At 43.6% G+C, this 26,016-nt stretch overlaps 1 long non-coding RNA gene across 1 annotated transcript; it reads right to left on the minus strand.

Annotated features, from left to right (window-relative positions):
- Positions 1 to 18,652: 18,652 nt before the first annotated feature.
- On the minus strand, positions 18,653 to 21,764 carry LOC142826493 (uncharacterized). The gene is made up of 2 exons (XR_012900662.2): positions 21,479 to 21,764; positions 18,653 to 18,847 (listed from the first exon to the last, which is right to left on the minus strand). It is a non-coding gene; the product is annotated as an uncharacterized LOC142826493 (long non-coding RNA).
- Between the last annotated feature and the right edge of the window lie 4,252 nt (positions 21,765 to 26,016).

Below are 26,016 nucleotides of genomic sequence, written 5' to 3' on the forward strand. Positions count from 1 at the left end.
AGAGGGGTGTAGTTTAGACACACCCTAAGGTGCTGCTAGACTCTTCTATGCTAAAAACATCCATATTTATACTGTGAGAGAAGCGACCAGGATTTCCCATAAGGCTCTCTGCTGTGCTGTCATGACACTTCAAATGAGCAGGGATGGGCATTTTGCTCCCTTGTACCCTATTATCATGGCAGCTCTGACTAGTATAGCTGTTAAACAAGCACAACCTCCCTGAATGTGTCTCTTTGCTAGAGAGAGGGAAAAGAGGAGGGCAGTTTTGTCATAGTTCTCGGTAGTTGGAATCCAGTGAGACTTCTCTATCAAAGACATGGAGTACAAGGGCTTAATTTGAACTTGATGGGAACCCAGTTTGTGTCCCTGATGGATAACGTGGCTTGAGGCTGCTCCACAATAAAGCACTACATTCAACCACCGGCTTTATCACCCAGACCAATCTGACCTCTCACAGGTAAGCTGGAATTGCTTAACACTGCAACCCCCCAAAACTAATAGAACCTTTCAGCATGGCTTAGGCTATCGCTCCACTCCCCTGACATCAATTTCTAAAATAAAATGAAAGGCTAATTGGTAAAATCAGTTGTTTTCATGGATAAATGAGGGCCAAATAACAGTTTCAAATCAAGATTTCAGCCCCAGTATTTGTAGCAAGCTACCAAGAATGCTAAGGGTTTGACTTAAACACCCCCAAAAGGGAAATTCAGAGCGACAGGTGAAAGTTCAGGTAAAACTCACCAAGTCATGTTTGCTACTCTTGGTGCAGATTTCTGGCCCAATCTCTGTCTCTCACCTGAGCTGGGGACAGGATATTTGAGGGTAGTTTATACTCCTCACTGGTGGAGCCTCCTGGATGTAGCACAGCTCTCTAGAGTAGGTATTTATTTGGCTTCATCAGTACTTCACAGTTTTTAATGTGGGGAGGGAAAAACAGCTATCCTCATTTTACAGATGGGAAACTGAGGCAGAGAGAGGCTAACTGACTTGCCCAAGGTCATGTAGATAGTATGTGGCAGAGCAGAGAAAAGAATGAAGCCCTCCCATGTCGTAGGCTAGTGTCCTAATCATTATACCACCCTTCCTTTCCCCGTCACCCATGCAGTGTTCAGTATAAGCTGAGCACTTGGGCAGCCACCCAGTAGAGACTCAGTTGGCGTCCAGCAGATTAGCAGTGCCCACAGCTGGGAGCACGTGTTTCTAATGGTGGTGCACATCTGCACATGCCTCAGTGCACATAACACAATTCCACACATGGATAGAAAAATTACAGGGAACATTGGCAGTGTTGCTTATTTTGGGAAGTGACGCAAACTGGATAGAGGAGCTGGTGGTGTAGACTTAGGGGGCGTTCAGCCACTGCACCCGTCTAGACATGAAGCTACTGCTACCATCTCTCAGGCTATGTGGCTGCTTCTCCTCGTTCTGATACCTCAGGAGTGATTGTGGTACAGCAGGCAGGACCACCTTACCACAGCTCTGTTAATGTGATGCACGAGCGCTAACACAAGAGTTCCCAAAACATCGTAAGATGTGGATCAAAAACTGAAACTGGTGAAAACATAGGAATTCCCTTGGCATGTGCTGTCCATGCTGCATTGTCAAATTCAATTCCCTTTAAGAAGCTGTAAGGCAGCACCAGAAGCAGGATCGCTGGTCCCAGTCAGGCTGAAGGTTAGGCCAGCAGGCTGTTCTTTAGAAGACACAGGTTGAACCGCTGTAGTCTAGGAGTCTCTGGTCCAGCAACATCCATGGTCCAGCATTGTTGGAAACCCCATGAGTGCTCCAGCCCGGGAAAAAATGTTGCAGCAGGATGCAGATGTTGCTGGACCAGAGAGCTGGACAGGTAACTGAGAGCAGAATCGTGGGGCTAAGGGCTGGCGCCTGGGGTTGGAACTCAGTGGCCAGGGCCAGAACCCGGAGCCTGGCCAGGTTGGAGCCTGACAGCCGGCAGCAGAGCCTGGCAGTCAGTAGCAAGGGACTGACTGGTAGCTGGGCTCAGAGCTACCGGGAGGTAGGAGCAGTGCCTGGGTGCTTGGCGCATGAGCCAGGGTCCAGGATCCTGGAACCAGTGGTTGGGAGCAAAATCTGGTGCTAGGACTGGGGCCTGGAGTCCTCCGCTAGTCCAGCAAACTCCCTGGTTTGAGACTGGTCTCCAGGGTGCTGGACCAGAGAGGTCCAACCTGTGCTAATGTTGCCTAGGAGCAACCGGGCTACCCCATGAACTCCAAATATGTGGAAAACAGAACAAACCGCTGCTCTCCATAGGCTTCCAAAGGGCAGGTTCTCACAGTACCTTCCTCCACAGAAGTAGCTTAACACCAAAGTGTGGTCTGAGGCCCCTTGTACAGAGCATGCATACAGATTGCCAAATCTATTGATAAGTGTGTGTGTGTGTGTGTGTGTGTGTGTGTGTGTGTGTGTGTCTTCATGTTTGCTGTGGAAGTGGAAGAAATCTCTTTGGGGCAGGTGAGGAGCGAAAGACATAGTCCTAGGCTTGTTCTGCTGGAGGAGAGGGAATGGTGAAACTGTAACTGGACACAAGAGCCTGATCTCCCTGGTGAACGTTGGCCCTGTGTTCACCCACACAAACAGGATTCACAGACCCTTCATTGTGACTTATTGTATTGTATTCTATGGCTTCTGTAGAGACACAGAACTGGAAGAGACCTCTAGCTCAGAGGTGGCCAACCCATTACGGGCAAAGAGCCAAGATATCAGTGGATCCAGCACAAAGAGTCGGGGAAAAGTTGTTGAACAAAAAAAAAAAAGGACTTCCCCTTTAAAAGGAGCTCCCGGTCAGGTTTGGTCGAATCCCCCCCCCCCCACCTACCTCTTTAAGAAAACACGTTTAAAGTCCTTTTGACCATATCACACTGACACCGGCTGACACCATCTTTAATACTCCACCTTTAATGGCTGCACCAGATGGCTCCCCTGCTCCGGACTTTCAGAGTTTCTCCTGTCAACCTTTCACAGCAGGGATGTTTAAGGTACATTGACTCCAGCTATGCTTGTAGCTGGAGTTGCATCTATTAGGTTGACTTTCTCATTTTAAAAGGGTATGTCTACACTTGCACCTTCTTTTGAGAGAGGGATACAAATGTAGACATTCGAAATTGTAAATGAAGCCGGAATTTAAATAGCCATGCTTCATTTGCGTAATTGCATTATGGTGCTATTTCAAAATAGTGCTACTTCAAAATAACAGACTCTGTGAAGATGCGGTTATTTCGAGAGAAAACCTTTCTCTCAAAATAACTGGTAAACCTCATTGTATGAGGAATAAGGGTTATTTCGAAAAAAAAGGGTATTCTCTCAAAATAACTGTGTCTTAACAGCATCTGTTATTTCGAAATAGCGCTATAATGAGATTATGCAAATGAAGTGCGGCTATTTAAATCCTGGCTTCATTTGCAATTTCGAATGTCTCCATTTGTATCCCTCTCTCAAAAGAGGGCATAAGTTTAGACATACCCTCAGTGTAGACCTGGCCTCCGAAGAGTTCCTTGCACCTACCCAAGTTGCCTCTTCATAGCAGGGGAAATAGGGGGCAGCAGTCATGTAAAAGGAATGCTTTGAGCTGTGATCACAAAATGCTACATGAACTAACTTGGAAGAGGGGAACGTCATTTAATTAGTCCCCAGGCAAAATCCCCAGGAACATTGCTGATTATGTTATATGCTGCTGCATGTGGAACTTCCTCTAGCGCTTGGCTGACACACAGGAATCTGCTGTTTAGAAAGTCATTTTCCTGTCCGTGTAAACAATTCCACCACAATAGCCTAATTCCTGGCACTGAGACCTCATGTAAAGGTTGGTCAGTGTAGTCGGTCGCAATTAATGTTTAATTAGTAAACTCATTACAAAGACAGGAAGCCTCCGACTTTCCCTTCATTCTCTTTCGGGCCTCAGAAAGGAAGAACTGGGCCTTGTCTTTTGGTTTGATTGAGCAGACAGACATTTCTGTCCTCCCCGCTCCAGAACATTTGGTTTCCCTTAAAGCAGGCAGGCATGACTGGACTGTGTTGAATGCTTGGCTTGAAATCCTCCTCCTAATGTGGCTATTTCTTGCTAGATGAATTTAGTCTCGGTGGAAGGTATCATAGGTGGGGGTGGGGGCTTGAAGAAGCAATGCTATAAAAAGCAGAACCAGGATAGCTGGCAGGCTGAGATCAGGATCCTCATGGTGCATGGGAGAGATCAGGGTTTAAGTGGCTCTAGCAAGCTGGCGCTATGGACTCTTCAGGGCAGGATTCAACCACCCTCATGACATTATAAAGAGAAAACTCTGAGAGTTTCAGATGGCAGGGTTTGCACACCCTGGAGCACAGAGCTGAAATGAGATAAGGCCAGCTCTATACTAGGAAGCAGATTTCTTGGGTATGCTAAGGCTACATCTACGTTAAAAGCAAGGGGATGTGATTCCCCTGCTCATGTACTTGCAGTAGCTCAGTGAGAGCTAACCCAAGCAGTGTAGCCACGCAGGGGCACAGCTGATCTGGGCTATGTATGAAACCACCATTTTTAGGTGATGCCTCTATCAAGGCTTCCATAGCTCTGCTGCCAATAGCTTGATGAGCGTGTGTGATTAGATCACACCCCCAGCTTGTTGAATAGCTGTAGCCTAGGTTACATGCTTTCTAGCTAGCTAGCTTGTTAGACAATGCAGTTCCTCTTAGTACACCGAGCCCATAACTCATATCCTGAAAAGAAAGTGTGTTACGTGGTGAAGTGACGGGAGTAGCCTATAAGGAAAGAGAACTAAGTTTGATTCCTGACATTGTCTCAGATTGCCTTCATCACCCTATGCAGACAATTTAATGTTCCTGGGCTTTGGATTCCCCATTGCTAATGTAACTCACACACCTAGGCTATGTCTACACTGGCGTGATCTTGCGCCAGAGCTATGCAAATGAGGCTAAGCGTGGAATATCGCCGAGCCTCATTTGCATATCTGATGAGCTGCCATTTTTGCAGAAGAGGCTCTTGCGCAAGAAGGAACTGTCTACACTGCCCCTTTTTGCACAAGATAAACCCTCTTGCGCAACGCCATTATGCCTGAAAATAATCAGCGTAACAGCATTGCACAAGAGGGGTTTTCTTGCACAAGAAGGAGCAGTGTAGACAGCTCCTTCTTGCACAAGAGCCTCTTCTGCAAAATGGCGGCTCATTAAATATGCAAATGAGGCTCCACGATATTCCACGCTTAGCCTCATTTGCATAGCTCTGGCACAAGATCGTGCCAATGTAGACATAGCCTTAGGGTAGTTCACTGTCGCATGTAGTAGGACTTAGACCACTTACAGCAAATGATAACAAGGGAGCTCTACAGCCTAAGCTCAAAATCAGATAGCTTTATAGCTCAAGTTGTAGAGGCTTCTACACACAGGTCCCAGGTTCAAATCCACCTGGTGGTAGTTACCCTAACAGAGGGAAAACAGCACCTGTCTATGTAAATGATCTCTGTTTTGAGGAAGAACCACCTCTTCCTAGGCATTAGAAGCTAGTCTAGCATAATTGGACCCTAATCTTTGTGAGGGCCCCCTTCTCTTGCCAAAGGTAATTATTCATCAAAAACTATGTTAGTGTCAGTGAAAGCTGCAGCCTCAAAAGTATGGCCCTGTGACGTGGAGGAGAAAGATTTGTGCATTTCTTTCCAGCTGCACATTACAGGCAACACCTTCAAGTCAACAGCACCTCCCCAGGTGCAGGGATTTCTCTTCCATCTCCAGCAGCTAACAAGTGGCAATGCAGATCCATCTTCATCAGACTTGCACTCCAGCACAACACCTTAACACTGACCTCATCTGCGTTTATATCAAAAGGCCGGTACATCTGACGGGCACCCAGTTCTTTCATTTGGGGAGCTGCTTTGCTGTAGCACAACTGTGATCCTGATTCAGGACAGTGGAGTCGATGTTTGTTATGTTAAAGACCTGAGTGTTTGGCCTCCATGGAGCTTGTACAAACTCTTGGCTAACTAGTTTAAAAAACACAGCCAAGGATTTCAGCAGCAATTTCCTAACAGTCTTCTAGATTGGGGTTCATGGCTTTAGTTGTGGGCAATAATGAATAGTGAATTCCATGAGAATTTAAACAGCACTTAGAGATGAGAATTGAATTCCTGCTCTCCCCTCTTGCTCCTGCTTTTTAGTTTTCCTGAGACAGGATTGACAATGTGGCAGATTTGTCATCAAATTGCAATGTAGCAGGTTTGGCTTGGCACTCATATTTTCCATTGTGGCTAAAAATTCTAAAATGCTCGATAGACAAACTGATATTTTAGGAGTGAGCACATGAAGTTCAGCAGTGCGGCCAATGGATGAAATGTTTTAGATTTCTTGCCAAAGGGATGGAAAGAAATAGGAGAAAAGCCAGGGCAAAAATGGCCAAAAGGGGGGATTTAAGATTCATTTAATTATCTCTGCATCAGTTCACAAGCTAGTGATCCAGGAATGTCCCATCTTCAGATGGTGACAGGGAGTTTGGGTTGCTAAATTTAGATTTGTCTGGTTATGTTTTGTCTCTGTATGCCAAAGGACCAACCAGACTCTGAGCATTTTATTCCTTTACTGTACATGTCTGAAATTGTAGCATCCCCTTTCATTTTGAGATTCTGCCATCAAAGCAGCAGATCTAGCCTGGAATCATTGGTTTCTTTAACATCATATGTGTAAGACTTTTTCTTAGTGATGGAGAGAGCTGACCTGTAGCAATTTACCAAAGTGCTTTGAGAGGCGTTGAAGAAGGTATGTTATAAAAGCCTTTTTTTTCTTTGAGTGGTGGGAGCGGAAGATATGTTAATTCTGGCTCTGCCGTTTCCACGTGACTTTGAACAAACTACTTAGGCCCCAACATCGGTATTGAAGAGACGTTATCCATATTTTCAAATTTCAAATGTCAGTAATATTTTCTTCCTTGCTCTCCCCACAGCAAGATCTAAGTTACTGAAGCTCTTTACAAAAAGGCATTTACCTACCAACTTCCTTCCTGTCTGAACCCCAATCTGCCAACATATTGGAAGAATGGAAGTGGAAGCAGAGAGACGATCATTTTCTCCTTTCACCTCTCCCATTAGGGATACGTCTACACTGCAACACTATTTTTGAAGTAACTACCACTATTCCGAAATAACTTAGTCCGTGTCTACACAGTGGGCAGTTATTTCGAAATAGTGTCAAAATATTGTCAAGCTGGAGGACTTCTTACTCCGACTCCTGTAATCTTCATCATACGAGGAGTAAGGGAAGTTGGAGGAAGAGGGGCTCTATTTCAAAATAAGTGCTGTGTAGACGCTCCCTATTTCAAAATAAACTACAGGCAGTCCCCGGGTTACATGGATCCGACTTACATCGGATCCCTACTTACAAACGGGGTGAGGCAACCCCGCACTAGCTGCTTCCCCCCAGCAGACCAGGGAGACACGAAGCTAGCGTCCCCCCAGCAGACCAGGGAGACGCGGAGCGGCTTTTCTCAGCAGACACCTTAGCTTGAGAATAAAGGACTGAGGGAAGTGAGATGTGGGAGAATAAAACTGAGCTCTGGAGAAATGTTTGGCTAGAGTTTCCCCTACAATATGTACCAGTTCCGACTTGCATACAAATTCAACTTAAGAACAAACCTACAGTCCCTATCTTGTACGTAACCCAGGGACTGCCTGTATTTCCAAATAAGCTATGCAGTTGACATAGCTTAATTTGTGTAGCTTATTTCGAGTTAAGCCCTGCAGTGTAGACACACACTCGGTCATGGGAAGTTGTGGTCCTTAGAAGCCAGCTCTCTTCTTGTGTCCCGATTAGCAATCTGGGCAGGCTTCACAAAAGAGAACAAGGTGGTTCCTTAGGCCCAGATTTACAAAGGGAGTTGGATGGCTAGAAAATTGCTGGAACAACACTGGCCCCACAAAGCCTGAGCTAAGTACCTGTGCTCCCTATACACTGTGGGGCCGGGGTGGGCAGGAAGCAGTTAGAATGTGATCCACAAAATCCAGACAGGGTGTCTCTTAAACTAGCCAACCAGAGGGGTGTATCCAGTGCCATACCATTCTCATGGAGATAGGTACCTATCTCTTTTTGGACCCAGGACCAAAAACCCTGCTCTTGGAGCCGGTCCCGATATGGTTCCTTGTGCGTATGAATTAAGTGCCCACCTTCTTCTATACAAAACAGCTTTTAGCTTACTGGTTAGAGCAGTCCTCTGGGACAAACAGCTTCAATCCCTCCTAGGGTTGCCGGATCCTTTAAAAAAAATACTGAACATGGAGGGGGAAAAAATTGGTTGAGGAAAAAAACCCGGGGGACCAAACTTGTTGAGAGAAAAAAAAGTCACTGCACCTTTAAATAACCCTAAGCTCTGCCCACCCCTGCAAGACGAAGCAGGGGAAGAATATCCCTGCCAGCCTTACATCTGAGAAAAACAGAAAATACCGGATTTGTAAAATATTTTCTGTTTTTTTTTTTTTACCAGACAGAGGTGGCAAAAACCGGATTGTCTGGGCAAAAACCAGACACCTGGCAACCCTAATCCCTCCCTTTGCTGAAGGAAAGGAAGATGGGCCAGAGAGAGCAGGAGAATGAACCTTTCTGCATTGCCTAGCTTCACAAAGGCTAATGACAATATAACCCTAAGTCAGATTCTGTTGTTTTTATTATTGCTTGTGTTGTGGTACTACCTACAGGCCCAGCTCTAGGCCCAGGGCCTTGTGGTGGATGCTGCACAAACACATAATGAAAAGACAGTTCCTTACCCAGAGGGCTTAGAGTCTAAAAACATGAGTCTTTAGTTTTCAGTTTAGAAAAGAGGAGACTGAGGGGGGATATGATAGAGGTCTATAAAATCATGAGTGGTGTGGAAAGAGCAGATAAAGAAAAGCTATTTATTAGTTCCCATAATAGATGAACTAGAGGACAGCAAATGAAATTAATGGGTAGCAGGTTTAAAACTAATACAAGAAAGTTCTTCTTCACACAGCGTGTAGTCAACCTGTGGAACTCCTTGCCAGAGGAGGCTGTGAAGTCTAGGACTGTAACAGAGTTTAAAGAGAAGCTAGATAATTTCATGGAGGTTAGATCCATAAAAGGCTATTAGCCAGGGGATAGAAATGGTATCCCTGGCCTCTGTTTGTCAGAGGCTGGAGAAGGATGGCAGGAGACAAATCGCTTGATCATTGTCTTCAGTCCATCCTCTCTGGGGAACCTGGTGTTGGCCACTGTCAGCAGACAGGCTACTGGGCTAGATGGACCTTTGGTCTGACTCAGTACGGCCGCTCTTATGTTCTTATGAGTCAGTGCTCACAGAAGTCAAGAAGAACCTTTCAGATGTCTTCAGTGGGTCTGGGATAATAATGTCTAATTCTCATTGGGTACGTCTAGCGTTATTTTGAAATAACTTAGCCCACGTCTACACAGCAGGCAGTTATTTCGAAATAATGTCAAAATACTGTCAAGCTGGAGGACTTCTAACTCTGACTCCTGTAACTCTCAGGCTGTGTCTACACTGGCAAGTTATTCCGGAAAATCATCCGATTTCCAGAAAAACTTACCCGCTGTCTACACTGGTCACTTGAATTTCCGGAAAAGCACTGACGATCTAATGTAAAATCATCAGTGCTTTTCCGGAAATACTATGCTGCTCCCGTTCGGGCAAAAGTCTTTTTCCGGAAAACTTCTGGAAAAGTGCCAGTGTAGACAGCACAGTAGTGTTTTCCGCAAAAAAGCCCCGATCGCGAAAATGATGATCGGAGCTTTTTTGCGGAAAACTGCGTCTAGATTGGCCACGGATGCTTTTCCGCAAAAAGTGCTTTTGCGGAAAAGCATCTGTGGCCAATCTAGACGCAGTTTTCCGAAAATGCTTTTAACAGAAAACTTTTCCGTTAAAAGCATTTTCGGAAAATCATGCCAGTCTAGATGTAGCCTCATTGTATGAGGAGTAAGGAAAGTGGGAGGAAGAGTGTCCTATTTTGAAATAAGCTATTTCGGAGTAAGCAACGCAATTGATGTAGCTCGATTTGCATAGCTTATTTCAAGTTAAGTCCTACAGTGTAGACACACCCATGTTGTCCTTCTTGTTTCTAGATCTCAAAGTACTTTAGGCTAGGTCTAGACAGGGCCAAATGGTGGAATAGCCTCCTCTTTCTGCAGAGCCCTTATGCCTCGTGAAACGAGGTATACAGGGCTCCCCGAAAGAGTGAGTTTGCTGTTCTGTGAAAAAAAGCTGAAGAGCAAACTTGTTCCTTGAATGCGTTGAGGTTTTTGCGGGTACCAGAGATCTAGACCTAACCTTACAGAGTAGGTTAGTATTAGACCTCATCAGGATTTTTCTATCAGAAACATTCCATGGGAAAATTTCAGCTTTCTCAGAAATTTTTGTTTTCCAGTGAAAAACTGCCCAGCTCTATGGTTTCCAGGCTCCTGGTTCCTTCGCAGATCCTGGCTCCGAGCTGCCTGACTCCCCAAATTGTCTGGCAGGTTGTTGGGCTTCAGGAATGTTGGGGAGCCTGGGATACCTATAGAAAAGGTCAAAATAAAATGTCACTTTGCCATTTTTTAAACAAAATTTCAGAATTCCAGTGCTTGGGAAATTTCCAAATATCATTTTGTTCAAACTAAATTGCATTCTAATGTGGAATTTTCAACATTTCCTTCAAAAGAGGAATTCCAGTTTCTGGTAAGTATCCTGGTTCCCTTTCTACAGATGGGGAAACTGAGGCCAGACCCAGAATATGGAAGTTGGGCTGGAGGCCAGGAAAAGAGCTGGGAACAGTCCCTAGTTTTCTAGGCCAATGTTGAAGCAAAAGTTATATGATGCTTCATTTCCTATTTTTTTTTATTAAAATTAAATTCAGGAGTAGAGATAAAACCACTCAGAGTTCATGACCTGTTCTGGAATGCAGTTTTCCCATAAACATCAGGATTTGTTACAAGGTAGAAACATGATCCCGCTAAGTTCCCCTTCTCCAAAGTACCTGAAGATGGTCAAAAACAGAATAACGAAATGGGCAGATTTGGTTTTAACCCTGTTCCCCCAACCATAGAAAGCCTTAAAAAAGAAGAGCCATCTCCTGTGGTCAAGTTTCATGGCAAACAAGAACTACCAGGCAGCTCCCTGATGACTTTTATCTTCGTAAATCTAATCCTGTGATAAACTTCTTGTTTCCTATACTTGATTTGCCACTATTTTACTAGTCCCGAATCCATCAGACACATTGTGGTTGGCTCACAGTGAACAAACAGAACCTGACAGTTTCCTTCCTTAAAGTAAACAAAACTGGTACTTAGACACAGTTCAAAGACTTTAACACTCCCAACATGACCATTATTACCCTTTAGGTGGGCAAGTAGAGCTAGCCTTTCATTCTAATAAAGGGGCCTTTTTTTATTTCCCTTTCACATTTTTACTGGCAGTAAAATACTGTATAATTACTGAGCCTGCTTTTTACAATCCTCTGCTTCCAGGTTTTCCTGGCTAGGTGAAATATCCATTTATACCACCCAGTTGTTTACCTTCATTTCTCCTTATGAGGAACTTTTTCATGTCATCAGAGATGCCTTTTGCAATAGAGCTCATATTCCCTGGGGCGACAAACTTCTGGGATTATGCTTATGATGGCAGATTATAATTTTAATAATAATGATTATAATAATTAATAATAATTAATACTTTGCACTTCTATGATGCCTTCAATCCAGGAATCTCACAATCTACAGTTATTCATAAAATGGGAGCAATGCCACTTCCTTCTCTGGGGGCTATGAAATTTAACTAATTGAGAATTGCAAAGCAGATTTTCAATAGCACCTGCAAATGAGGCCAGATTTTCAAAAGATCTCAGTTCTCATTTAGGCACCTGAGCAAGGGGCAGATAGATCAGGAATTCAAAAGTGCTCAGCTCCATGCAGCTTTCCAGTGACACATATGACTGGATTTTCCAAGAAGTTTAGAGCTAGAATTATTTGAATTTGATGTCACCATCCTCACCCACCATGCCCTCATGGAAAATGTCAGTGTTTCATTAAAACAAACACCAAATCAAGTTTGGCTGCAAATGAAACATTTGCAAGTAGGCCTAATCAAAGCCCAGTGCACTGAGCTGACTGGAAAAATATAGCCACTTATTTGGGTGCCCAAAAATGTACTGCCAGAACAGTTCTAAGATGAAAGATGTGAAAAGCATGAATATCCTATTCTGTAGCAATTGTTGCCCTGGTCTATACTAGGGAATTATTTCGAAATAACTCCCCTTATTTTGAAATAACAAGCGGAGTGTCCACACTCCCAAGCCCGTTATTTTGAAATAATAACTCCTGCTTTTTGTGAGGAATAACGCTCATTTTGAAACGTTTATTTTGAAATAGGGGTAGTGTGGATGCTCTGGGGCTGCTATTTTGAAATAACTACTCCCCAGAGTCACTCAAACTAATTACTCCCCAGTTTTGGGGACTGAAAGTCTGAGGTAGCACATCCACATTAATGGAGCCTGTCTCAGACTCATTTCGAGGCTTCCTTGTAGTGTGGACATGCTATTTTGAAATTATTGTTTCAGGGTTTTCAAAATAAGTTATTTCAAAATAATTTCCTAGTGTAGACATGCCTGTTCAGGGCTACCCTTCACAACAATCCTCTAAGGCAGGGCTATTCAACATGTGGCCGTCCGGTGGTCCATTTCTTTGCGGCCCATAGTGTGGTTTGGGTTTACGCAAGGCTCAACATGCAGCCCACAAGTGGGAGTCAAAACAAAAAAATAGTCAATATAATGGTCTTCTGTTGATATGAGTTTTCATAGTTAAATTCCTGGACTGTCATTGATCGTTAGAAGTGCTGTCCTATGGTTGGAAATCGGGTAAATATTGTTTTTTATTAATATCAGCAGAACTGACTTAAATGGGACCTGCATGTTGTGTAGTCTAGCCTTAGTCTTTGTATTCATGCCTGTCAGTGTGAAAGAAACTATTTGCATATATTTGCATATATATTTGCATGTATATGCAACTATACTTAAGTTGTGGCCCTTGGCATGTGCTGTCAGTATCATTGTGGCCCCCAGGGCTTCCAAAGTCGAGTAGCCCTGTTCTAAGGCCTCGTCTGCACTACAAAACTTTTGCTTAGCATAGCCCCATCTGTTCGGGGTGAGAAGAGGTATAATGCCTGTAGTCAGCAAAACTCCCTAGAGTAGATACAATTGTACTGATCAAACTTGTGCTTTTTCCAATATAGCTTATTTCATTTGGGCGGGAGGGAAGGCTAGAATAAGCAATACTGGGAAAAATGCAGTGCCACCGATGAAAGCTGTGTCTATATTAGGGGTGCACTACCAGGATAGCATATGGGCTAAGAGGGGAAAGTGTCCACCTCAGTCCCATTTTATAGATAGGGAAACTGAGGCCTGGAAAGGGACAGGAGATTGAATGATGTCACACAGCATTTCTATGCCACAGCCAACAGTAGAACTATGTTCTCCTAACTACCAAGCCTTGTGCTTTTAACCACCAGACCATGAATCCTGTGTTTTCCTCTCCTTCCTTTCATGCTGTTACTGATGCAGGCCAACAGTAGTCAGAGGAAAGGCTGACAGATTGAAGGGAATGCTTGCCTGAAGTAGAAGCGAGGATGCCTTATTAATCACGGGGGCTCTGATAGTGTAGTATCATAATAGAGGCCACTGCCTCTCCCACTTTGATCATGTAACATCCTGTAGGCAGCTACAACTGCCTAAATAGAAAAGGAACGTGTTTCCTTAGCTCTTAGGTTTTATTGCAGCTTAGCCAATGGAAAGAAAATGGAAGATGCCACCCCGTCCCATGGGCCCTGCTAACTCTCCATGGAATACCAAGCAAGTGGTCTGCAGGCCATCAGTGATCTGTGCTAACCAGAGATTTAGTAGACAAAGCTGCTAGCAAATGTACTAGCACTAGGCAGCCAATAAAAAGACTTTTCCATATCTAATATCTGTGATCCTGAGTGACAAAATAAGGAAGCATCTTTAAACAATCCAATCATCTTTTCTATTGTTTCCCCTCTAACTGTGTGTAGCACTTCAGTAAATATTTCATTGTGATCTAAGTGCATAGGCACTGGTGAGTCATGCTCACTTTCATATCTTTCTGACCTTCCACCGGAGACACTGGTTAACGGATCAGAGAGACATGTGTACACACAAAAAAGCTACAGAAGCAACAGCAATGCACACGTCTTAGGGGTTGCTTGTGCTTTCTTCTTACTTCAAGGTGTCTGCAAAACTGTTAAACCACAGTCCTGCCTAGTTTGCTGGCAGATGGGACTGACCTGAGCCAGTGAACCAGATCCGTTTTGTAACTGCTTAAAGTTTAAGAACATGTGTGTGTGAGTGTGTGTGTGTGTGCACACATGGGTATTGTTTGCTAATTATTTGTATCCATTTTCCAGCCCGATATAGAGAATTTGTTTCTTGGAAGACATCCAGCTATCAGCCTATGAAATCATAACATTTTTGTGTGTTTCTGAAATTTAGTTTAGAATATATTTAAAGATGTTTTAAATGAATGATGAATAGTCTTGCAGCATCTTAGGGTGTGTCTAGACTACATGCCTCCTTCGACGGAGGCATGTAGATTAGCCAGATCGGAAGAGGGAAATGAAGCCGCGATTAAAATAATCGCGGCTTCATTTAAATTTAAATGGCTGCCCCGATCTGCCGATCAGCTGTTTGTCGGCAGATCGGGGCAGTCTGGACGCGATGCGCCGACAAAGAAGCCTTTCTTCATCGGCACAGGTAAACCTGGTTTCACGAGGCTTACCTGTGCCGATGAAGAAAGGCTTCTTTGTCGGCGCGGCGCGTCCAGACTGCCCCGATCTGCCGACAAACAGCTGATCGGCAGATCGGGGCAGCCATTTAAATTTAAATGAAGCCGCGATTATTTTAATCGCGGCTTCATTTCCCTCTTCCGATCTGGCTAATCTACATGCCTCCGTCGATGGAGGCATGTAGTCTAGACACACCCCTAGAGACTAACAAAACATGTAGAGGGTATCATGAGCTTTCGTGGGTACAACCCACTTCTTCAGATGAAGTGGGTTGTGCCCATGAAAGCTCATGATACCCTCTACGTGTTTTGTTAGACTCTAAGGTACTGCAAGACTATTAGTTGTTCTTTAAGTTTTTCCACCAAGGCATGTACGGATGTGCACCACCAATAGAAACCCATGCTGCTGGCTGTGGGCACTCTGCTAATCAGCTGGAAAGCATTTGATTCTCTCCTGGGTAGCTGCTCAAGCATTCAGTTTACAGGGAACATGACGTGGGGCTCAGGTTGCGAGGACCGTGCTACCCAGAGTGTGGGGCAGTGGAGCTTGGCTGGGCTGAGGCTTCAGCTTTCCATCCTGCGGTTGCCTAATAAGTTTTGGTGTCAGTAGGGGGTCATGGTGCAATGACATTTGAGATCCACTGCTCTAGTTGATACTCGGGTTGCCCAGTGTCCGGTAATGGCCTGGGCAGTCCGGTATTTGCGGCTTCCATCCAGTAAAAAAACCCAGAAAATACCGGACATGTAAAATGTCCCCTTTTTTCTGTTTTTCTTGGACAGAAGGCCAGTTGGGACATTTTTTTCCCTGCCACATCTGGTGGGGTGGGGAGTATAGGATTTAAAGGTGCAAAGGCTTTTTGTGTGTGCATTTTTTGGGTCCCTGGTTTTGGGTTTTTTTGGTCAATGACTTTGTTCCCTGTTTTTTTTGCTCAATCATTTTTTTCCCTGCCATGTTCGGTATTTTTTGCGAACTATCTGGCAACCCTAGTTGATACTGCCATACAAATAAGTAATAGAAATAATTATGGAAGGCAGATATGTTATAATAATCTCAAATATCTGTGACAAAGCATTTATTGTCCTATAGGTAGCAGCTAAAGGCTCTAGATAGGGTCAGAGCTCCATTGTGTTAGGCACGGTGAAAAGACAGTTGCTGCTCTAAAGATCTTGCAATCTTTGGCCCTGAATACTGTAATGAACTGCATACACATAGACTGTGCTCACGTGGGGGTCTGGAAGCTGGGAGGAGGAAACAAATGTGGGTGAAAGGAGAAGTCCCTATGAGCAGTCAGAAAAGCATCGTTCTGCCGATGAGCCATGCGCACAGAGATCAACCCACTCTGATTATTATCCTTAGGTTTTCTTTCTCATGCACCCCGAATGCCCTTGAGGCAGAGCGGGAGGAATGGCGCCAACGCAGAACAGCCTGGAGGGAACAAATTTTATAACGCTGCGAAGCCCGGGAACTTTCTTCTGGGGCTTGACCGACATGCTGTCCTCCAGTGAAGCAGGATGGTAAATGTCAAGAGAGCTGCACAAATGCAATTCATTGGGTGCTAAACAACAAGCGCGAGGACAGTGCCGCTGAAAGGCATTTTTCAGAATGAGGTGTGACTGACTAAGTGCCCCAACCATGGCCTTGTGCTAGTTAAGGGATGACATGGGAGTAGAACGTTGCTTTTAATCTGCCCCAGTGGTTACCATTACAGGCTGCATGCGCAGTTTTCTTTCTGTTATGTGGGCTGTTTCTGCTTACTACTTGTCTGGCCCTGAGCATGTCACACAGGAATGTGGACATGTGTGGACTGTGGCCAACGGGGTGCACTTGTTCTAGAAAATTTTAGTTCTCTCCGGGCACGTCGACACATCAAGGCTAACATCGAATGAAGCTATGCAACTTCAGCTACGTCAATCATGTAGCTGGAGTTGAAATAGCTTAATTGGGCTTTTGGCGCTGTCTACAATGAAGGAAGTCGAAGGAAGAGTTCTCTTCCTTCGACTTCCCTTCCTCCACATGAACTGAGGGTTACAGGAGTCAGAGTAAGCAGTCTTTGTTATTTAGAAATAACGTCAAGAACATAAGAACATAAGAATGGCCGTACTGGGTCACACCAAAGGTCCATCTAGCCCAGTATCCTGTCTGCCGACAGTGGCCAACACCAGGTGCCCCAGAGAGGGTGGACCGAAGACAATGATCAAGCAATTTGTCTCCTGCCATCCCTCTCCAGCCTCTGACAAACAGAGGCCAGGACACCATTTTATCCCCTGGCTAATAGCCTTTTATGGACCTAACCTCCATGAAATTATCTAGCTTCTCTTTAAACTCTATTAGGGTATGTCTACACTACCCTCCTAATTGGAAATAGGGGGGTAATGTAGTCATACCGCAATTGCAAATGAAGCCCGGGATTTGAATTTCCCGGGCTTCATTTGCATAAAGCCGGCCGGCGCCATTTTTAAATGCCGGCAGTTCGAACCCCGTGCCGCGCGGCTACACGCGGCACGGAGTAGCTAGTTCGGATTAGGAAACCTAATCCGAACTAGCTACTCCGTGCCGCGTGTAGCCGCGCGGCACGGGGTTCGAACTGCCGGCATTTAAAAATGGCGCCGGCCGGCTTTATGCAAATGAAGCCCGGGAAATTCAAATCCCGGGCTTCATTTGCAATTGCGGTATGACTACATTACCCCCCTATTTCCAATTAGGAGGGTAGTGTAGACATACCCTTATAGAGTCAGTTATTCCGAAATAACACTGCTGTGGAGATGTATCCTTTCAGTGCAGCAGAAGACAACGCTGCGTCATTTCAGCTTCTGAGCATCTTCTTTCTATTCTTCCTGCGTATGTGATTCCCCCTGCTCTCCCCCCTCCCCCGAATGGTAGATTGAAGGATGTTATTCTTTTGTCAATTGGCACTGGTGACTACTACAACAGTTATTCCTTGTTCCGCCAGTAACCCAGCAGCAAATAGCTGACTTTTCCACAAATCCATCTGGCTCATTGTAAGCTGATTTGGTGTAAGTAACCAGAGCTCTATCCATTTTTTTATCTTGTTATCAATGTAAATCACTTGATAGTGGTTCCAGAGAGGATAGAGAGAGGCTGATCTCAGTAGTGACGGATGGCAAAACAAGGAACAATGGTCTCAAGTTACAGTGGGGGAGGTCTAGATTGGATATTAGGAAAAACTATTAAATTGGGAGGGTGGTGAAGCACTGGGATGGGTTACCTAGGGAGGTGGTACAATCTCCATCCCTAGTGGTTTTTAAGTCTTGGCTTGACAAAGCCCTGGCTGGGTTGATTTAGTTGGGAATGGACCTGGTTTGAGCAGGGGGCTGGACCTGATGACCTCCTGAGGTCTCTTCCAGCCCTATGATTCTATGATTCTGTAGAAGGGATTATGTGGTTCACTCATGTGCTGTCCCTTGGAGATAGGATGGAAAGTGCATGTTGTCAACAGGGGAAGGCTTGGCCAAACATTATCTGTCCTTTCTGCTTCCTTCCATACGTCAGATGCACCAGATGCTTAATGCTGCTGCGGTATCGTTTTGCTCCCATCTTTGAGCCTTCTCTTGGACCAGCCCTTAAGCATGGAAAATCTTGGCAGTGCCATTCCCTGCCCAACGTCCTAACGAAAGCTGGCAGAGAATTTTTCACTGAACCATTTTTTCATCAGAAAAAGCCGATTTGCTGAAACCGAAACCTTTTTCAGAAAAGGGTCAATTTCCACAAATGTCCCATTGAGAAACTTTTTGAGCAATTATAAAGTTTTGAATAGGAAATGTTGACATTTTCTGGAGGAAAGGCTTTGCTTTGTAGTTTGTTAATTTATTGTAAAACATAAAGATCCACACTGAAATTAAATACTTTGACCTGATATATTTATTTTATTTTAAATGGATTTTTCAGTTCATGAAATTGTTTTTAAGATTTTTCACTTTTCAGCCAGCTTTGGGACAAGATTTTTTTTTTCAAATCTTCAGAAATTCTCATGGGATGGGAAAGATTTTCCCTTTCAGCTCTAATTCTAAATCCTTTTAAAGACTTGCTCCTTCTGGTAACCCATTCCTGCAAACAGAAGAAGTAACAATAATTTAATCAATTAACTATGGCAACACCTTCCTGTAAGTCTCCTAGCATGTCCTGTCTGGTTTGTCTTGCTTTTTAGATGCCTTCAGGCAAGGACTGTTTTAATATGTGTATTGTACAGCACTTCATCGGTACTTACAAAAAATTCCTAACTTCATGAAGATAATAGGATAATAATTAGGACATGGTTTTCAGTATTGCGATTTTCCTGTTGTTCTTCAATTAAATCCCAAGAGACAATTCTAGCAGCTGACAACTCCCGTGTTTCCATGAAACTTTCCTTCGGAGCAGGAACATTAAAACTAATAAGAGCTTGTTAATTTTTTTTTAGGTGTGTTAAAATTTCAGGTTTTTAAATCAGAAAAAGAAGTTGGGAATTTTTCCTCATCATTTTTGTCCAACTCTATATCCGAGGTAAAATTTTCATACCACCGTCAGCCATCGCAGGAGCCTTATAAGTAAGTAGAGCTGACTGAAATGGTTTTGTTAAAATTTCAAATTTTGAAATAGAAAAGAGAATTTGCCCTTCTCCCCCTCACACTATTTCCACCTCTAGAGAGCTGGGGTTACATTTTCAAAGGTGCTTATATGCCTAAGTCACTTTGGAAGATGGAGGTTTGTCTCTTAAGGCAATTGGGTAGTTTTGAAAAATCGATCCAAGGTCAAAATGTTTTCAGATTTCATAAAAATCTAAATTTGAGAGACAGAAGGAAAAACGGAAACACTTTTACAAATATTTTTCCATTTTAAAATAAATCCATTCTCATAATAAATGAGGCAACTGTTCATCAATGACCGCAAAAGGAGGATATTGGTGTCTGCTAAAGGGTACTAATTATAGGTGCTGTCTGACAACCCAGTAACTGTGGGAGGAACTTGTAATGAAAGAGGAGGTCATTTATAAAGGCAGAGGAGTCATGACTGTTTACACCAGCCGAGGTTCTCATCCACTATATAAAAAACCCAAGGGGGATGATAAAGGTCAGAGAGGAGACACTAATGAAGCTTGGAGGATGGAAACACTTTTTTTCCACTGCTCATAGAAACACAGAGAGAGAGACATATAAGTGAAGTGCATTTTCTCATGATTTAGCAGCTCTTCTAAACACTCTGTTTTAATCAACTCCTATCACACTTGGCTTTTCTTGGCTAACTATTGACCTCTCACTTTGGCCATGTTAAATCTGTGAAACACACATGACTAACTGTTTGCTCTGTGACTTCTTGCTTTTCAGGCTGAGGCGGCAGTATTGTTGAGGATTTGAAGACTAGTTGATTGGGGAGGGAGGACTGTGGTGTTCTATCCCCTGTTCTATCACTGACTTACGGGCTGACCAGCGGTGAATTACTAATTGTGAAGATCAGTTGTATCTATTGTTAATGTAACAGACGGGTCCCAGCTTAAATCCTGGATATGAACATGGACAAACCTTGGCCTGTGCATGATCCAGTTCCAAATGTTGAATAATGACTCCACACATTTTTTATCTACCATGACTTTGACTTGACCCATGGAGGCAGGAAGGTTGAGTCTTAATTAATCTTCATAGTTTAATTTTTTTTTTTTTTTTTGGTGAGCTGGGTCAAGCCTTTAGCCTGAGTCATAGCTGACATGTATCTACTCTGCCCTAGGGCCAGTCATGGGAAGGACATGTGACACAGGGAGTCACAATGTTCCATTGTTTCTCTCTCGCTTTCTGAGGAGAGGGAGTAACTCCTTAAAAGGGTACAGTTGACATGGCGTGCTGGTGGGGAGTAGATCCAAGGCTCCGCCCACTCCCTGCCAACCTCTGCCCACTTGGGAAGTGGGAAGTGTCTAGAGAACATGGATGGCACTGTGTAATAAATCTGGACCTAAGGAGATTGTTTCTCCACCACCCTGACTCTTGTGAAGCCATTTGCACCTTTCTGATCTGGCTGCATTTTACACCCACATTCAACTGGCAGAGATGATGACCCAAGGGGCAAGGTGGAGGAAAATCAGATGCAGGATATGACTAGACCAAGAAAGGAAGTATGTGTGTGCATTAGGTCTTGCTTCTACTTACATGGCTGAGCAAGACAGAACAATCCAGCCCTGTTTTATTGTACACTGATCTGATATGGATTTTCATATTGGCTCAGTATGTCCACCCCTATTCTTTATATTTATATATCAACTCAAGGAGACAGCCCTAGCTGTCATTTTATTGGATCATCTTGCTTTTTAAACCGACTCAAAAGGAGGAGAAAAGCATGTCCTAACTTCTGTTCATGCCAGGAGTTTTGGCCTGCTCCCCAGAGATTAAAAAAAAAAAGATATAAAATATACTTCTTCTTTTTTCTGGCTAGTGTTATCATAGAAAAATGCACTACTGCTTTTTTCCTGGCTGTAGAGGAATTCCTGTGTTATTATACAGCAGACTGACAGAGTCAAACTGTACCAATAAGCGCCGGAGTTGTGGTTAATTAGTAGCCCGTTTAGGAAATTATGTGATCATTACCTCATCCTTTCTTAGCCTAGCAGCTTTTCTCCCCCTTCCTTTCCCTCAACAACTTTTCCCGCCCAAGGATATTATTATTCCTAATGACACCATGTCACACGTGCAAATCAAAGCCTCTTAAACATACCTCAACTTATTAGGTCTCCAGTGGTTTTAAATCCCATCTGAGAGAATTCTTGGCATTGGCACTGAAAACAATGGGAAAGAAAAGTCTTCCGGCTTGGATGTCCAGTCCCATCCCTGCGTTTCCACAGGAGCATAGTCTGACCCTGGAGTGACCTCAGCTTGACACACACCTGTTGACAATGAACACCCTTGGTATCGTCGCAACAATGCTCCATTGTGATAAAGCAAAGGAGAACACAAACAGCGGAAAGGCCCTCTAGCAGCAAACGACCAGGTCACAGCCACCAGCCATGGCAGCCTGCATAATAGAAAGGGGAGATAAAATAAAACCACAACATAGAAGAGGAGTTCCCGACTGCTTGCTCAGAGACAAGAGACTTATTATTAATGGTTGCAGTTTTGGCTGTCTTTCAGCCTGCTCTGCCGTTTGGTTGGCTGTGGCTAAATCAAAGAGGTCTTAGAGATTGTAAAGGTCTGTCAAACACAGGCTAGGGTTGTTCTGCACAAAATATTTGCCCACCTGTCTAATTTTTAATGGGGCCTCCCTTGCTTCCATTGGAAGACTAATTCCATAGATTTAGCACTAACAGAACTTTTGCTAGCTGTTCAGTTCTGATTTTGCTGTGCATAGCAGTGTTCTTATTGCTGATTATTTAACCCATAGGCACATATGGCCCACTCACTCAAGACTGAACTGGGGCCTTCTAGAGGTAAAAGCATAAGCTACAATGGTTTGAATTTAATACCTGATGTATTGTATTTGGGGCTGCAAGACACTTGGAAAGACTCCCTCAGAGGATCAGGTACAGAGGAAGACCTGTAACTGTTATATTTATAATACCAAAGAAGATCATTTCACTTTTACATTGATGTCTTTCTTCTTCTTCCCACCCGTCTGTTTCTCTTTACTAGTTGGTCTCTTATTCTACATTCATATTGTAAGCTTGTTGAGGAAGATTATTTTACCCCGCACAATCAGGTCCTGATCTTTGTGGCTTCTAGGCACTATGGTAATAAATAACATATAACCACCACAATCTTGTTATGTAACCTATCATTGAAATCAACTTCTGTACCAGGTGACGGGAAGAAAGCTAGTACCACACCAATCTTTGAAAAAGACTCCAGAGGCAATCCTGGCAAATACAAGCTGCAAACCTAACTTCAGTGTCAAGCAAATTGACTGAAAATAACAGAATTACCAGACACAGAGATGAACATGATTTGTTGAGGAAGAGTCAACATGGCTTCTGCAAAGGGGAATCATGCCTCCCCAATCTACAGAACTCTCTGCGGGCCAACAAACGTGTGGAAGAGGGTGACTCAGCGGACAGAGTGTACTTGGATTTTCAGACACTTTTTGTACTGTTCTGATCATCCTATCTCAGAGAGATATATTAGAATTGGAAAAGATTTAGAGACGGGCAACAGAAATGATTAAAGGAACAGCTTCCAAGTGAAGGGATTATAAAGATCGGGATTTCAACTTGGTAAAGAGATGATTCAGTGGGAGTATGTTAGAGGTCTATAAAATTGTGATTTGTATGGAGAAAGTGGATAGGGAAGTGTTATTTAGTCCACATCGTCTAAGAACCAGGGGTCATCCAATGACATTAATAGGCAGCAGGTTTAAAACAAGTGAAAGGAAGGACTTCACACACCACACAGTCGGCCTATGGAACTTGTTGACAGGGATGTTGTGTGGATCAAAACGAGGTAAGTTCACGAAGGATCAGTCCCTCAATGGCTGTTGGCCAAGATGGTCAGGGATGCAGCCCCATGCTCTGGGTGTCCCTAAACCTCTGACTGCCAGAAACTAGGTGTAGACAGCAGGGAGAGAGATCACTTGATAATTGACTGTTTTATTCATTCTCTCTGAAGCAGCTGGCACTGGCCGCTGTCAGAAGACAGGATACTGGGCGAGATACAGGTCTGGCCCAGTATGGCTGTCCTTCTGTTCTGTTCTTATTCAGTTGCTCTTAGTTAGTCCCTGTAGTACCACTCATTCTCCTCCTTAGTGCTAACACTCCTCGCTTATTTGCAAATGGCTGTCACGTTCCTTATTCAGTTGTCTCTTCCTTTTTCTAGCTCTGATCATTTTTGTTTCTCTCTTCTGAACTCCATCCAGTTCACTGCTATGACTCTAGGATAAGATGCCTGGACCTAAGTGCAATATTCCAGGCATGGGTTCATTGTAGCCCATTAGAGAAGGACTTTCACTTCCTTGCTCCATGATGTAATGCTACTTTACATGTCATCCAATATGGCACTAGCTTATTTTTCTCCTATAGTGACTTGACAGGGCTAGAGTTGTGTGAATAACCGATTTCTTTCCAGTTGACTGGCAATTACAAAAAATGTAAAATAAATATTGCTTGTGTCCAACCAAAAATATTTTGTTTAATTCTTGGTGAAATAAAAAGTAATGAAATGAAATGCATTGGCAGCAAATTGAGGGAAGTGATTACTCCCTTCTATTTGGCACTGGTGAGGCACATCTGGAGTATCGCATCTAGTTTCAGCCCCCCTCCTTGCTATAGAAAAGATGTGGACAAATTGGAGAGAGTCTAGAGGAGGGCAATAAAAATTATTAGGGGTCTGTGGCACATGACTTATGAGGAGAAGCTGAGGGAACGGGGCTAATTTAGTCTGTAGAAGAGAAGAACAAAGGGGGATTTGATAGCAGCCTTCATCTACCTGAAGGGGGGTTCCAAAGAGGAGGGAGAGAGGCTATTCCCAGTAGTGAGAGATGACAGAATGAGGAACAATGGTCTCAAGTTGTAGTGGGTGAAGCTTAGGTTGGATTTTAGGAAAACTATTTCACTGGTAGGTTGCTGAAGCACTGAAATGGGCTGCCAAGGGAGGTGGTGGAATGACCATCCTCAGAGGTTTTCATCCTATGAGGGACAATGAAAAGAATTGGATTTGTTTAGATTGGAAAAGAGAAGACTGAGAGGGGACAGGACAGCAGCTTTCAAGTACCTAAAAGGGTGTTAAAAGGAGGAGGGAGAAACGTTATTTTCCTTAACCTCTAATAATAGGACAAGAAGCAATGGACTTAAATTGCAGCAAGGGAGGTTTAAGTTGGACATTAGGAAAAACTTCCTAACTGTCATGATGGTTAAACACTGGAATAAATTGTCTAGGGAGGTTGTGGAATCTCCATCATTGGAGATATTTAAGAGCAGGTTAGATAAGCATCTATCAGGGATGATCTTGGTCCTGCCGTGAGGGCAAGGGACTGGACTTGCTGACATCTCAAGGTTCCTTCCTGTTCTAGTATTCTATCAATATTCTATTCTATTCTTCTATCCTGGCTGGGATGATTTAGTTGGGGTTGGTCCTGTTTTGAACAAAGTGTTGGACTAGATGACCTCCTGGTGTCTCTTCCAATCCCAATCTTCTATGCTTCTATGAAATAAAATACTGTCTCTTTTTTGATAAAATTGAACATTTTTGTTTAATTTTGACCCCCTCTTTTAAACATTTCAATTTTGACCCCCTTTTAAACATTTAAACTTCAATTCTAAGTTTCCTTTTAATTGTGATTTTAATACAACGAAAAGAAACTTAGAACTGAAGACTTGAAATTGAAAAACTGAGTCATTTAATGTTTTGATATTTTCAGAATTTTTATGGTTTTTTTGACTGAAACAATTTAGTGAAACAAACAAATTTGTGAGAAGTATAAGACACCAATTCTGCATTTTTCATCCCCGTCAAAGTTTCAGTTGCAATTTTTCCCACTTCTAGCAAAAACACCTACCATCTCTCAGGTTATATAACAACTAGGAACAGCAGTTGTGTGTTCAAATGTCACCTAACTATAAACAGGATTCTTCCGGTGTAGACAGGGTAAGTCATAATTCAAATAATTTTAGCTGGTCATGCTCAACCTTGCCCCCCATTACAGTAAAGATGTGGACGAATTGGAGAAGGTCTGGCGGAGGGCAACAAAAATGATTAGGGGGCTGGAGCACATGACTTATGAGGAGAGGCAGTGGGATTTGGGCTTATTTAGTCTACAGAAGGAAAGAGTGAAGAGGGATTTGATAACAGCCTTCAACTATCTGAAAGGGGGTTTCAAAGAGGATGGAAAGAGACTGTTCTCAGTTGTGACAGATGACAGAACTAGGGATTTTAAATTTTAGTTAATTAACTAATCCAATAGTCGATGGGATTTCCATCGACTATTTGATTAGTCAATAAGAACTAGCCTGTTCTGCCTTTGAAATGCACAAAAGCTCCAGTAGGGGCTCTTGTACATTTCAAAAATTGCAATGCCACATGCAGCGCAGGGCCAGTGGGGAGTCCCCTGCTGGCCCCAGGCTCCTTGCGGTGCTTTCACTTTGAAATGTACAAGAGCCCCAGTGGGGGCTCTTGTACATTTCAAAAGGAAGCACCGCATGGAACCTGGGACCAGCAGGGGACTCTGAGCCTCCTGCTGACCCCAGGCTCCATGCGGCACTTGTGCTTTGAAATGTAGAAGAACCCCAGTGAAGTCATTCTGCCGCTCTACTCTGCACTAGTTAGGCCTCA

This window comes from Pelodiscus sinensis, chromosome 1 (genome assembly GCF_052426305.1).
Source record: "Pelodiscus sinensis isolate ZL-2025 chromosome 1, ASM5242630v1, whole genome shotgun sequence".
Lineage (NCBI taxonomy): Eukaryota > Metazoa > Chordata > Testudines > Trionychidae > Pelodiscus > Pelodiscus sinensis.